Below are 16,123 nucleotides of genomic sequence, written 5' to 3'. Positions count from 1 at the left end.
TATGTCTCCAATTTTGTTGAATAATTTTTATATTGTCAAAGTTTTTAACATTTACATTTCTAATTTTACCATAATTCTCACACTTATTTTAATATAGTTCCAGAGACAATGAATTCAATTCTCACGTCAATCCTCTTGCTGTAGTCTCTCCATTTACTAAAGAATGACCAAAGTTAAAAAAAAAAAAAACAACAAAACTCAAAGACCAGAATTCCTTGAGTTTCTGTGTGTTCCAAATCGTTTCCTGTAAGTTCAATTGCAGTTTGTCTAGGTATAAAGATTCTTGAATTACTCTTTCTTCAAGGTCTTAATTGACATTAATTGTTCCACAGTTAGTTTTGAGTATTGATACAAAGAAGTCTAAGGCTATCTTGCATTTTTTCCTTTTCAAGTCTCTTGATCTTTTTATCTGGTTATAGACTCTCTCTATATATGAAACTTTACTAGGATGTGTTTTGGTGTCAATCATTGTGTTATTTTTTTCCCCTTAGATATGGCATATGCATCCCCCATCTGTAGATTTAAGTATTTTATTTTTGGCAAGTTATCTGGAGTTATATCTTTGAATATTTGTTTACATTATTTTGGTTATATTTGTCTATGACAATTATTTGCCTATTTTCTATATTATTTTTAAATGCTATATTAATTTCATTTTATATCTTTTCTAATTCCTACTCTTAATTGTGCCTGTATTTTCAGAAGAATCTATTTTCCTTTGAGCTGCTTCCAATCTGTCTCGTTTCAATAGTATTTAATTTTTTTTTCCTTCTACTTCATTGCTGAGCTTTGCCAGTTTATCATTTTCTCAGTTATGAACTTTGCAGAAGAGAAATGGCACATTCAAACTTAAGAAAATGAATAAAGTGATTGTTTACAAAGGTGAAGACAGAATGTAGGGAATCTACGAAGGTTAGTGCAGTACCCTTTGGGCAACTGTTACTACCTATAGGTCTGAAGGGGCAAGGAGAAGGAGTGGTAACTGGAACCTAAAGAGAGCCACCTCAAAGGAGCTCCTTACTAGTCACAGGACTCAGCCAGCCTAGCATGACCCCAGAGTGAGAGTCAAGGGAATAAATACTTTGACCTACTCTCCCCTCTTCCTCTGTTCTTTTACTAGTACAATCAGTTAGCTAAGCTCAACTAGAAACTACAAAAGGAAACCTTTTGTAGTCCAGAGGTCAGCTTCCTGGGGCACAGATCAGGGTGAAGGAGGGTAGTGCGTGTATCTGGAGGGGCATCTTTCATCAGCTCTTAAATCTCTACTGTGTCCTTTTCATATTCAGTGATGATTGTCTCATTAAGGTTGTTTTACTAATTCTCGATGACATGGGGTTATAATTTTTATCTGCTCCATGGTACATTTTTCTTGGTCAATGTTCCTCACCTGTTATTTTTTTCTGTTTCTTCATCTCTTTGTTTTCCTTTGTAATAGCTTTGTTTAGAGCCTATGCTGGTTATCATCATCACTCACCTTTCAAATACGCATCCTCCCCATCTGTCATTTGAGGTTTCGGTTGGAGAGTGGATAAGGCTGTGTTGCAGGCTGCTCCCAGCAATTCTGCTGATGACAGAGTTGCCTGTGTGAATGAGTTATTTTAGCTTTTATATCTTTCCTGCTAAAAACTGCAGCACTGTTAACAATATAAAGGGTTGTCTTCCCCTGACCCCCACAACCAGAGTTTACTTTGGGCAACTATGGATCGTCCATGGGATTCCTACATTAACCTTGACTTTCAAGTATCCAGAGATGTTCTCTATTCCCATTATTACAAATAAAATATGTATTATTTTATATTTCAGTGTAGCATACTTAATTTGAGAGATTCGTGTTGAGCTTTTGCTGAGCTCTGTCACTATGCAAGTCTTCTCTTTACATGTCCATATGTCCCAGTCAGCCTTTATTGTTTTCAGCAGTTCCTTTTTGCCTGCTTTGCTATTATTGTTTTGATATCTTCCAGTTCTATCAGAGATCAAGTCTGCATTATCTCCCCCAACTGCCTGGTTTTTTTTTTTTTTTTGGCTTTTAGATAAAAGAAGGGAGAAATTCACAGACTTCACTCCATCATTTTCAAATCCATTTCCAAAATCACATATAGCCCTTTAATCTTCTGACAATCACATGTGCAAAGGACACATAAGGCTCATATGCTACCATATAAAAGAAAAAAAATCCCTGGCCAAAGCTAAATGCATAACTCATAATACATAAGAATATTTTCCAAGTGCTGAGTATATCTAAATGACTCTGGTTGAAGACTTCCCCCCATGGTTTAGAGGTATTTTCATTTTTTAAAGATAAATCATCTGTTCCCAACCTGTTTTTGTATGTGTTCTGAAGTCTTCCTAGATGCACAGTCCTTTGAAATGTCAAAATACTAACTTCAGAGCAGAAAATAGCTGCTCCCAATCATATCCTATCCTCTTATCCTCCAAAGCTCCCAATTTGCCAGTGAAGTAACACAAAAGTTGATATAGATAAATTCTGTGACCGTAATCCCAATTGGGAGGCATACTCATCTCTTAAACAGTTATGTCAACTTGGATTTATCTTCACAGAAGGCATATAAAGCATCGTTTACATAAATAACATGGGGCTTTGAGTTGGACAAATATCAGGGATGAGTAACTGCCCTGGACTAGACCTATTAAATCAATCACTGGGGCTCAGACAATCAGGAAAGCATTGACTACAGCCATACAGAACCTGATCATAACATAATCTTCCTCTGCTTCTTGATGAGGTAACAAAATATGCTGTGTTCATTGAACAGCTGCTTTCATAAGGACAGCAATAATGAAAAAAGCTCCCAGAACCTCTAGTACTTGCACTTGGAAACAAGATTTCCAGGGAGAAAATTAAAATGCCAACAAGATTTATACCTACCTATGTAGATGTCCTGCAATCTTAAACATGTTCCATTACTTTTAAAATGCAAGAAGGAGAAACAATGTTATTTTTAAAGTACTGTTATTGAAAAACAAAAGTAATAGGCATAGTTCTTGTTATGGGATGAATTATGTCCATCCAAAATTCATACATTGAATTTCTGACTCATAGTACCTCAGTATGTGACTCTATTTAAATACGGGGTCTTTAAAGAGATAATTGAGTTAAAAGGAGGTCATTAGAGTTGGCCCTAATCAACATGACTGAGCCCTAATCCTTATAAGAAGAGGAAATTAGGACACAGACACACACAGGGAAGACTTATGGGAATACACAGTGAGATGACAGCCATCAGCAAGCCAAGAAGAGAGACCTTAGAAGAAACCAACCCTGCCAACAGCTTGATCTCAGGCCTCTAGCCTCCAGATTGTGAGAAAATAAATTTCTGTGGTTTAAACTACCCAGTCTGTTGCACTTTGTTATGGCAGCCCTAGCAAGCTACTACAGTTCTTCTCTTTTAAAGGTAAATAAGGAAATGAAGCTAGATAGAAAAGCCCAAAGTTAAGTCATCTCTACTTTGCTCAAAATTTCGACCCTTGATGTAAACATCCAGTTTTTCAGTGATTACATATTGAAATCAATATTCCCTTAATTGCCTAAACTTTGGCTGTGAATATTCTCCCACCATATTCTCCCATCACATCCTCTCTACTAAGAAGAATGAAACGTCACATAACTAGTTGGAAAAGGGCTTGCCAGAGCTGCATAAAGAAAGCAAGAAAGCATAGAAACATCTGATTTTACAAATGAGTTAACTCTGAAGAAGTAGACATATAAGTAGTATCTGTTAATTGATTTCAAAGTGGGTGTAAAGAAGAGAGATGTGTAAATTACTAGGGGGAAAATAGCTTTTCATGGAATATAATGGTTCTGCCATTTCAGATTCCTTTAATAGTACCTACCAAATAAGAAAAAGAGGCCTGGTTTAAGATCTTCTTATTAAAGATGACTTCTTTTTCTTCTCCAAACATTCTATCCTTTTAAGTATCCTTATAATGAATAAGTAAGTGATAGGCTCACATCTCCTTACTTCTATGCTTGTATGAAAAGCCTCCTTATTCCACTGCTTCATATCAAATGAGAGCAGGAAGTGAAATAAAGCTTTTGGAAACCCGGCATGTGTCAAATGTAATCCAGAAAAGACAATGGTCTGTCCCAGCAGCATTCTTTACACGAAGAACAAAAGAACATCTTGAGAAAGAATTCATGCAATGAGGAGAGGCTACTGACAGAGAGATGAGAGACCTCTGCCCATCCGGTGAGTTTCTTAGTGCAGCATCTAGGGGTTGGGGTAGTGGAGAGGGGAAAAGTAGGCTCTTTAGTCTTAGATTCCTACTCAACTATGTCTTTTCCTTGCCACAGGAGGCCTGGAGCGCTCAATATTACACCCTTTTGTTGACAGAGCACTCTTAATTAGCACCCAAGCATGTATAGAACACTCATTATGTTTAGGTAAGGGGCTCAGAAGGGTTTCCCAAAGCAGTTTTACAATATGCCTGAAACCAGCCTCCTTGTTTTGGTGTTGCATCGAGTCCAAGTCTCTCAGACACATACATTCTGGGGAGTATAAACATATAAGAATTCTATAACCAGGATATATTTGAGAATGAAATAGGACACTAAAAGTCATTTAAATCATATCAATTTTCAAAATATATATATTGACTTACAATTTGTTTTTTTATATTAGCTGTCCAAATAAAATATTTCTATTCAACAGCTCTTTTCAAAATGAAATTCTTGCTAAAAGTATAAAAATAACATATCTGTGTACATTAAAAAAAAATCAAAATGTCTTTATATTATCTGAACATTAAAAAATAAACATGATATACTGACATTTGCAACATGGATGGGCCTTGAGAACATTATGCTAAGTGAAATAAGTCAGAGAGAAATACAAACACTGTATGATCTCACTTACGTGTGGAATCTAAAAGAATTGAACTCACAGAAACAGAGAACATATTGGTGGTTGCCAGAGGTGGGAGTTGAGGGGTGTTGAGGAAATGAGTGAAGATGATCAAAAAAAAGTAATTATTTTTGGTTCATATCCACATTCTTTATGTAGTTTCTTAGTTGCACCTGTCTCTAACACTGTGTCACGGGACACATTTTTCTGAAGAACATATTTTTTCAATGTATTATTTTTAATTTTTTAATATAGTTGCTGGCATTTAAAAATGATTAATAAAATTAAAATTACACTCAATTGACTCTCCTTTGTAAACAATAATATTTTTAGTTGAGAAAACACAGTTACTGAGGCTCTTGATAAGCTCAGGAAATTTTGCTAAATAGAGGATATTCTCAGTTCAGTTGCACTGAAAAATGTAAACATTTTAGCCCAAATATTTTAACACCTAAAAGGCAATAGAAGTGCAAAAACGGGGAAAAAATGACAGGTGAAGAACTCTTACTAAGAAAATGATGCCTTGGTGTAGAAGAAAATTATGGCCAACTATGTCAATATGAGTTTTAAAAAATTAATAAATGATCATATCTTAAAAACGAAGGCATAATGTAGAGATAAAAAAGCTCAGAGAATATCTTTCTTAGTCTAGGCCATCTAGATTCATTAGAGACATTCTAATTTTGATCCTTTAAAGTGAAAATGTCTGTTACCACACTCGTACTCCTTGAAGGCAACTTGGTCTTGATGCAAATCTTCCAAGTTATCCCAGCAGCTTTTAAACCTACCAAAGAGTAATGAAAGAGGTACCATGCATTATTAAATCAAAAGAACATCAATTATATTCTCCCCCAAAACAACAAAGGGACCATTACTGACTTAATTTTAAAAGGTCATCTGAGTGGTTTTTTTTTCTTAGACCAAAGTCTGTCTGCTATAAGAAGCCTTCCTGAACTCACCAGTAGAGACAGAATAGTTATCTCTGTTTAAATTGCTTTTAAATGGAAATCCTCTCCTTTTCCCTCTCCCCTTAAATTAAGTCCTATCTCACCTTCAAGTATGTTATCTTTAGCATCAACACAGTCAAGAAGAAATGAACAGAGAAAAGTGCGGAATTTGCAATGTGTTTTTGATTTTCTATGTCAACAGTAAAAACCTATAAATGTACCTCTTACGTTGTTTCTTTACCAATTAGGGATGATTTTGCATGCTTTAAAAAATATTTATGTTGAGAGATGCATATGAAAAAAGCTTTGAGAAAACATGAGTGAAAAGGGAAGAATGTGTACAAATAAAAAAGTCAAGATGGCAAATATATTACTTTGGGTATATTTCAATCATCTATTACAAAAAGACCCTCAAATTCAATGGCTCAAAAAAATATAACATTTTATTCCTTTCTTAGTGAAAGGTCCACGGGCGAGTATTTCCAGGCTGGTGGGGAAGCTTTTTCCCTACAGATCTCTTGTTACTCTTCCATTTCCTGGGATGTTCTCTGCATTGGATAAGGTTAGATCTAATCTGAGTTTCATCTTATAAGAAGAGAGAGAGAGAGATGAAGTGGCAGGCAGGCAATTTTTTCTTTAAATCATATTACTTGGAAACTGCACATAACACTTTTATTACAGTCGATGCCAAAGATATGGCATATAAAATATATGGCATATGAAATATGTATATATATACACATATGCACATGTATGCAATACAAATTATACACTAAATATACCATAAGCATGTATACATTATATACACACACCTTTATATAATCACAGATAATGCAATGATACAACTAAAACAAGACTGTTATAAAGCATTTGTGTGTTTTTATAGAAAATACACCTAAAATTTGTGTTAACATTAGTTAGCAGCTGCTTATCCCCTCTCACTTTGGTCTACCACCATTTTGTTTTGTAGATTTTTAGCATTTCCAACCCAAATTGAACAGGAATCAGTCAGTCATATCTTCTTTGTATAATTATCTTGTTGCACAGCAGTGCTAATAGAGCTCACAGAATAGAAATCAATATACTTAGGGAGGCTGATACAAGATTGGATATTTCAACACAATTTCAGGAGCCATGCCAGTTCAATTTTACATGGAATTCCTTTTATGTGATATCTTTCCTTACACAATCACATACTAGTTTTAAAATATACTAAATGAAATTGAAGAAAGTTGCTACATTGAACAAAAAAACTGATAACTTGTTAAGCATGCTGCTTAGATCATTTAAGAAAAATTAATAAAGTTATTAAAAGCAGACATCTGCAATATAATTTCAAGACATTCTATTCTACGGTGTTAATCTATATTAAAGTACATGTTTCAAAGCAAAATTCCTCTGATGCCCTTTATAGCCCACATACACATTCATACTCTCAACATCTTCCATATGTTGTTTTGTAAAATTACATATGCAGTTCTACTAATACAAGGCCAAACAAACCAACTCTATGGATTGAGAGGAAATCTAGTTCAGCCAATCTTTAATTTTTCTCTAGTTCTGCTACAGAAGCATCTTAGCATTTGCCATTTTTTCAAAGAAATTAGAGACTCTTTAAAGTGAGACTGCCTCCCATGCCAGAAAAAAATAATTTTAAGCCTTTTTTAGAATACAGTGATATGTGGAATAAAAATTAGCTACTGTTGAAAAGTATATCTTTGCCCTACAAATTTGGACCCAATTCAAGTATTTGCTGTGGGTTACAGTAGCATAGTCTCTAGAATATACTGCTTCCTGCTTTATACCTCAGATAGTTAGAGCCCTTATGCCTGCTAGGCCCAGGTTGAAGCACCGCTGCTTGACTGGCGCCCAGCCTTTATCGCCACTCCGCAGGAATATTTTTAACTTACTTTATTGTTCTCTTAAAGACCTTGATCAGAGGAAGTAGAATTGGACTCTAGAAATCAGCCCCAAGTGAAATTGTTTTCTCTGGTTAATCTGCATTACAATTTACTTGAATTCTGGTAAATAGGAATTGATATATTAATCAAAATTAATTGATCAACGTATTTTTGTCATAGTCTAATGTGAAACCTGACGTAAGTGTAATGGAGGATACAAAGTAATATAAACAACCCTTAAAGAATTAATAAATTAATTGAAATAAGGAAAGGAGTAAAATTTTAACAGCATAATGGGGCATATGATAGTGTCTAACGATTAGTATAAGTAACTGATATTTTGGGAACTCAGACACAGGAAAGATCACTGTGCACGAGACTATTCAAGGAACTCTACATAGTGAAAATGCAACCAAGATGGGCAGATTCCAACGAGGCAAAGAGGAAAGTGGAAAGAAATCTTAAAAAAAAAGCCGAGTGGAGGATATTCTGATAAAATTCTTCAGCCATCTTCTTTAAAACTCATTCGTAATAATAATGTCTGTTAACATGTATTGAGTGCTCTGTGTCACAAATGAATTTTACAGAGATTATTTCATTTGAACTCAAAACATACTTCTGAGTGTCAAGATAATTTTACTTTATCGATGAGGATTCTGATGCATAGATCAGTTTATTAATTCATTTAAGATGACAAAGCTAATAAATAACAGAGACAGGATGCAAATCCTGTCTGACTCTTGTATTGATATGCTTAACCACTGCAATATAATGGCATTCTTCTTACAATGTTTTTGGAATCCAACCCTTCCATTTCACTTCTACTGCCAGTGATTATTTCTAGGCCCTTATATCCCACATGAACTGCTATTGCAACTTACTTAAAGTATGGCTTCCTTAATTTTAATATCTGCCTCTTCACTTCATCCTTCATAATGCCCACCCCATGTTCTGATCATTTACTCCCTGTTCAAAATCTTTAGGGACACCTACTGCTTTAAACACACACACACACACACACACACACACACACACACACACACACACACACCCCTCTTTAATATTCTCATATAATGCCAATTTACCTTTCCATCTAATGAATATTAGATTCACTCATGTACTTGCTTGTCTTTCCACTATATTTCCAATTACTAGACAGAAGCAATGACTTCTCCTTTCTTCTATAATTTCTAGTAAAATTCCAAGCATATGGTGGACCTTGAACAAATATTTTGTTTGAATTTTGCTGAATCAGCATGTTGTAATCGCAGTAGACAGCCTGTGTTTACTGGAGCAGGTGGGATGTGAAAGAACAAGTGGCAAAAGTGACAAGGTAGGTAGGCTAGATTGTGGAGGAATCTTGAATACCAGTGTGAGTAGTATGGGCTTTAACTTGCAATGTTCTTTGTGCTGAATGAACATGCTATGAAATATACAGCAAGGTATAAAACCAAATTTCACTGTATTGCTCCCTCTGTAATCATTGTTTTTTTCCACATATAAACACAGGCAAGTATGTTGCACACCTTAGGAAAGTCATCTGCCTGCATCTTTAGGAGAAACAGTACTCAATGTCATTCCATGTCATGATCACATATTCTCCCAAATAGTTCTACTCTTTCAGTGTCTGCGAATACTTGCTCCTGTGGGCATCGGTGCCTCATTTAAGAAGGTACAACAGATTGCCATCAGTAGCATAACTGGACATATTAAAGTATGGCATTGCCATCAACTGAAAGTGCATGGGGAAACCAAGCTGAACCAAGCCACGGCTCGTTGGCCGTGGTAGCTGGTTCTGCAGCATCGACTTCAGATTTATTAGCATTTGTCACTTGCAGTCTCCACTGCTAATAAAATTATACCTGAGACATCGCCAAGTCACACTTCAAGAAGTTAGAGTCACTCTCTTCTGAGGAAGCAGGTTACTCTGAAATCCACAATCTGAGAGCTGGAGGATTCTACTGGTTAACGTCTGGCTAAGGTCACAATCCTAATATTGACAGAGGTGCTTCCTTTGAGATTCTTTACCCATAAAATGGGAAATAATACCTACTCAAGATACCTGACAGTTTTTATTTTGTTTTGGGATGAGGAAGAGTGTCAACCGACATAATGGATATCAAAAAAAGTTCAAGTACAAACCAAGACTCAACATCAGGAAGTGATTTTTTTATAACCAATCTCTAAAAAACCATTAGTCAGAATTGATTAAAAATTCAAACCATAGTTAGAACATCAGGGCCTTAATACTCTTACCATCCTTTTCAGTCTCTTTCTCGTGGATAAATTATTGAAGGTCTATGAAAAGATAGCTTGATGCAATCTGGAAACTTCCAAAAAACCCTTTATTCTGTTGTTATAAATTTTTTTTCATCTTTCAAAAATGTAGTGAGGCAACATCATATAGAGAATAGGGCTCGAGGCTGAGCTTAAGGCATCGTGAGCATTTGGTGTTGGCATTCAGGATGTCTCAACAATAAGAAAATGCCTCAGTTTTCTTATTTGTAAAATAAGGCAGATATTAAAATCATGGCAAGAGTCCCTTTCTACTATTGTTTAATATTTCCGTGGCACCAAATTTCTTAAAATAGCCCTCAAGAAAGAAAAATTCTGAATATTTGGAGACAGTTTTTCAACTATGCCCATGAATTTTCTTGTTTATTTCATAGTCAGTTCTTAATAAAAGTAAGATACAATCCTTGCTCTAAAGAGGTTTATAATGTAGTAAGAGGGAAAAGATAAAGGCATTTAATATAAAACAGAATGTGGTAAATTACTATTAAAATTTAGAAGAGCGAGGAAATAAAGTCAACTAAAATCAATGGATAACATGTTGCTAAAGTGTTAATATATGATCTGAGCCTTAAAGAATCAACAGCTTTAATCATAGGCGGAGATTAGATGAGGCCGAAAATCTCAGGAGCACACAACAGGAAAGGATAAACATTCAATACTCTATGGATAGGGAGAAATGTCAAATTATAAGGCATTCTATGACAACACGGGTGCGTGTACAGGACTGTGGGAGATATGAATTAAGACAGGCTAGACCTTTAATGCTAGACACAAGAGTTCAGAAGTAATGAGAATCCACCATAGATTTTTTTCAGTAAGAGAATAAAATGAACATTTCAAAACTACTTTTAACTGGTATCAACCGAAGACTGAATGAGAGAAAGTAATGAGGAGTTCTTACCCAGATAACATGGGATGAGATGTGGATCTGGCTGCAGAGATGAGAAGTGAAATAAAATAAACAGCGAGACACATAGCGTTCAAAAGTGTTCCGTTTTACAAATGTTTTCTAAGTGCCTACTAAATGCCAGGCATGGAGTAACGTAGTGCTGGAATACAGGGATGAACAAGATGTCCTCTCTCTCAAGGAATGGAGTGCTTATTGGTTAAAAGGATGGCCTCCAGAACTGGCAGCCTGGCTTCACAGTGTATAAGGTGCACAGCCCTGAGCAAATTGCTTAATTTCTCTGTGCCTTAGCTTCCTCATCCGTAAAATGGGGATAGTTAGTAACTTTCCTCAGGGCATTATTGTGAAGATTGAGTGAATTAACATAAGGCACCCATCTAATAAAGTGTCCAATATATAGCTACTTCTATTTCCACAAAATGAATTAATTTCACAAGAAGGAATTTTGGTTACGTGAAAGAAAAACAATTTTCAAATAGCAAAAAGAAAAAGAGGGGGGCAGTGATGGTTTTTTAAAGTGGCTTTTAAGAACCTGTCCATAAATATTAGCTCAGTTCAAGCTGGAATACAAGTAACCAGAGGTTTCATCTAATCCAATACTTTAAAGACATTTTCTCTGTCAGAGGAAGAGAACTCTTGGAGCAGAAGAACAAATTATGTGTTTTATATTAAATCAATAAGAAGAGTTCATGGTCACAATAATTCAATCTGTTCTGCATTACTTTATCAATGATAGAGGTAGGAAATATTATGAGAAGCATATTCTATCCTTGACTATTTAGTTTTCCTAAGCTGTCTTTTTTGATGGAACAAGAAAAATCTTTTATAACTGAAAATTATATGTACTATGCACAGAATATCTAGCATTTCAAACATTTCCTCTTTTGCTCCTTCCTTTACATTATCTAACCAGGCTGTCTCTTTCCCAATCTTTGAAAATTCTGAATTTATACGGGGAACCTGGAAAACTGGAATAATACAGGTTCCCAGTGATTAACATTGGGGATATTATGGTTTTAGACAATAAACTAACATCTGAAAATTAACACTAACTCTAATTCTCCTTCCTTAATGTTTCTGATACTAAACTCTGAAATACTGTTGTGAGTATTGTTATCAAAGCTGCTGCTTTGTGCCAGCATTTAGTTTAGATTTCATTGTCAAAGATTATCCATTCGACCTGAACATCCTTAGTCACCAATCTCTCCTAGAAGCCTGTAATCCTGAAACAGCTTTCCTAAGCAGGATGGAGTTAAATAAGATACTTGTTTTCTAGGACTTGGAACATTTGTCCTAATTTCACACCTTATGTTGCAGCTCAGTTAGTGCTTGAAAGGCAAACCATGCAGCCAGAAAGCAAGTTCCAACCTCACCTCTTTCTCATTACACCTTTTGAGCCCCTTCTACAGGAGAAGATGCACTGACATGCCTGTTTGCTTTACATTCTGCGCTGCCTGGAGTGTGTAAAATCAGAAACCTGGAGACAAATGCTTGATTTATAGTCAAACCCTGTCTCAAGCCTTGTCTGCTATATTCTTTATAAGCCCCTTTATCATTTAAAAAATAATCCCCCCAAAAGCTTCAGAGATAGAAAGCAATTTGTTCATACAGCACATACTAAGCACCTACTATATGTGCACATCACTGAAATCGCTATAGTACGAGGGAAGGGCATGGGCGAATTATACGAAAAATAGTCAATATGAAGCTTTTTCTTTGAGGAATTCAGAATCTAGCTGCAATACAAAGAAGAGTACATGAAATGTGCATCCCTAGAAAACTATGGATCACAAATTTTTCACTTTAGCTTCATTTTTATTTTTCAGATACACTGAAATGTTTATATTTAAATTTAAAATCCTCTGTCATCAAGGATAAAAAGTAATGTGTGATTTCTTAATAAGAAACTGCATAAAAGGACCATAGAGACATAGAGAGTGGTTTGAATGAAGCCAACAGACATAAACAAAAGAAAGGGATCATTCCTAGTAAACATTAGACATTTCAAAGGTTAAATGAAATTCATTTTAATAAACAATGGTTACTTGCTAGTTTGCATTTAGACATACTTGTAAACATTCCCTTTTTTGACTTGCCAAAATTCAATTTGGGTATGTATATTCTCTACCCATATATAGCAATGTACATATAAACTTCAATCTTCCCCTAATCACCTCTTGGGATATAATCTGCCCTCCAAAAATATTGACCAATTATCTATGTCTAGTTTTCACAACAAAATTTTTCTTTATCCTAAATTTTTGTCCCCTGAGTGTAGGGTAATACCAAAGGTACACGGTAACGAGTCCAAAGGGCTCATGAGTCGCAGACTAAAACCTTAGAGCTTGGCACATGAGCTGTGCTTAAAATCTAGAAATGCAGAACCCATATCTGAAATTTTCATATTTAAAAAGGGAGTTTGTGGAAGAGAGAAAAAAATATACCAGTTGCTAATTCAATTTCTCATTTGGTCTTTACCACATTCTCATTAGACTGAGTTTAAGGCATAATTTCTAGATGGACCAGAAACTGATTTTATGGATGTCAACATAGCTAATAGAGTGGCTAAGAGCATGGACTGGTCGGATTTCCCAGGTTTGGGCTATGGTTCTACCACTCACCAATTTCTAAGCTTGAACAATTTCTTTCACTTCAGTGTCTTAGTTTCCTTATCTATATATATTGGAAATAATGGTATCAAGCTCATAAAGTGTGAGTATTAACTGAGTTGATATATGTAAAGGATTTAGAATTGTGACTGTCACATTTTAAGCATCGCTAAGATTTTGCTATTACTATACTATTATTCCTTAAAATAATATCAGAAACCCCTACCATATCTTCCAACTTTTCATAACCACTTTAAGAGAGCAAAAAAAAAAAAAAAAAAATCAGCACCATAGGAGAGAAGAGCAGAGATACTCCCTTCAATTTTTAAGCACTAAAGTAATCATTTTTTTTCTATCCAATTTCTATGACCTAACCAGTCACCAATATTTCTCTTTAGTATAGTTCAAATGAGTTCTACTTCAGTAATCACAATTTAGAAAGATGTCAACATAGGCAATACAAAACTAAGGAAACTTTTTTTCCCTCATATAGGTAACAGTTTATATGGAGTATTAATATTTTTAATTCTTTATAAAATTATGCTTGCTTTTTTCCTTTCTTCCATCAACATAGCCAATAGATATAATTTCTTTTGCCTATTTCTAAAGAAGGGAATCAGTAAATAACTAGAGAAATTTAACACTCTTCCTCTAAAATCTAAACATAAAATCTTTTTAATCAAAAACAACAGGTTAATCCTGGCTTTGGAATCAGGGAAATCATATTAAAATGCACACACTGTGATTCATTCAAAACCTGAATATAGCAATATATAATCCTATAAAGCCACAGAGATTTTAGATCAAGGCAAAAAAGGTAAATCAAACCTGAAATGAATGGATTAGCAGAAATGGGAGCATTACTGTAATATTTCTTTGTATTGAGTAATAGAGAAGCAGATTTTGTCAAATCTTGCTTTCTAATTCCCATCTGGAAAAGCCTTGCTCTGGAAATGAACAGGTTTGAAGGAATGCCTTTGACATCTGTAAAGTTAAAAAGCATCAACAATTGGAGTGGGCTTAATCCCTCATTCAACAGCAGGTACTTTATATACAATCATAAGAAGTGATGAAAGTCAGACACAGATGTACAAATTGTTAGATTTAATCAGATTTGTCTTCTACCCCTGGTTTAGTCTACTCTGTTTTAGCTTCTACTTAACCTGGGTTATCTGAAGTAGATGATCAGATATGGAAGGAATAAATCCGGGTCAAAAATCAGGTCTGAGGCGTCAAGTGGTAACTTATTTTAACTCCATGAACCACCAAATACAGTTTTTCTTTATTAATAGCTTTGACTGTATCATTGTGCACATAGGTCTTTATTAAACTGAGTCCATGAAATGGACCTAGTGTTTGCCCCTTTGAGATTCTGAAGTGAGAGGAAGAGACTGTGTGTCAAAGAGGAATAATAGCGGTAAAATGGCCAAAATAAGCAGAGGTGGTAGCCATGAGATTTAATGGCTAAAACACTGCCTATTTATGATGCCTAAAATGTTCTTTGGAGGAGCATCTACATTTAGTTGCTCTGAAATCCATCCTGTGTTCACAGCTCCAGCTGTTAAGTGTTCATTTCTTTTCCCACGTGGTTGTAGGAAGATAGAGGGAGGAAGATTGTAATTACATGATAAAATGACAGTGTTGGTTTCATTAGAAATTGGTTATGAAAATTATGCATATCTATAAATTTATCCCAAGACTTCTTGGGATGTTTTTAATCCAGTTATTTACTTGAAGCTCCAGACTTCTGTCCTATGAAAAGTCTAAAGAACAACTTGTAAATATGCTGGAAATGTCTCATCAGCAGTACCAAGCATATTATTTCCTGCTACTCGATTCTTTAGATAGTTCTGTATATGCTCTCGATAACTGATTACATTACAGCTAATACTACTACAAATGGTACTATTTTCTTTTGTTTCTTCACTTATATAGTTAATTTTTTTCAAACTTAGTAATGCATATGACTTTGCTTTTAATCTCTAACATAGCATATATGCATATTAGTTATCAGTATTATTATATTTTAGTAATGGTGGAAATAAACTAAAATTAAGGGTGCCACAAATAATGATTTACATTCAGAAAACAATTTTAAATATCATGCAAGAAAGAGAAAATTTTTTCCTTCATCTCCTATCTTCCTTAAATCTTAGTCTCAGTATTAAAAATCTGCAAACTCCATATGCAGCATCCTCTCTCCCTCGTCTGACCTCCATCCCATCAACTATAAAACACACAAAACTTTAAAACGGAATTATTTCTTACCATATGGGAACTGAGAATAAGATCAAACCCAACCTAGACAAATGCCATGCAGCAAGTTGACAACTGTTCCTGGAGTCCTGGGCAATGCCTGCGAGAGTGCCTGCCAGGGCCTACTGTTTTCAAACGAGTTTCATTTCTCTAACAATTTAAATCTGCCAAGAGGAAACCGAGACAATCAAGCTTTGTGCCAAAAAGCCCCAAGCTTAAGCTAGAGATGTATCCTCTCTTTAGCCTGCTGATGAGAGAAGGAGCAAAGGGAGAGGAAAGGATAAAGATTCATAATGAGTAGGACAGAGACTCGGTATGCATTTGGAATGCCACAGCAGGACAATTT

At 35.1% G+C, this 16,123-nt stretch overlaps 2 long non-coding RNA genes across 3 annotated transcripts in view; both read right to left on the bottom strand.

Annotated features, from left to right (window-relative positions):
* LOC105292381 overlaps nt 1-1,612 on the bottom strand; it is a 4,585-nt gene extending 2,973 nt beyond the window's left edge. For both annotated transcript variants that reach the window (XR_002780416.1, XR_002780417.1), the window contains exon 1: nt 1,475-1,612. This is a non-coding gene — a long non-coding RNA (uncharacterized LOC105292381). The remainder of the gene's footprint in view (nt 1-1,474) is intronic.
* Nucleotides 1,613-5,472: 3,860 nt separating this feature from the next.
* LOC111739988 overlaps nt 5,473-16,123 on the bottom strand; it is a 55,329-nt gene continuing 44,678 nt past the window's right edge. The window contains exon 5 of the long non-coding RNA XR_002780436.1: nt 5,473-5,646. This is a non-coding gene — a long non-coding RNA (uncharacterized LOC111739988). The remainder of the gene's footprint in view (nt 5,647-16,123) is intronic.

This window comes from Pteropus vampyrus, unplaced genomic scaffold (assembly GCF_000151845.1).
Source record: "Pteropus vampyrus isolate Shadow unplaced genomic scaffold, Pvam_2.0 Scaffold56, whole genome shotgun sequence".
Taxonomy (NCBI): Eukaryota; Metazoa; Chordata; class Mammalia; order Chiroptera; family Pteropodidae; genus Pteropus; species Pteropus vampyrus.
Note: the sequence above shows the minus strand (reverse complement) of the source record. Positions and strands in the feature narration are given on the sequence as shown.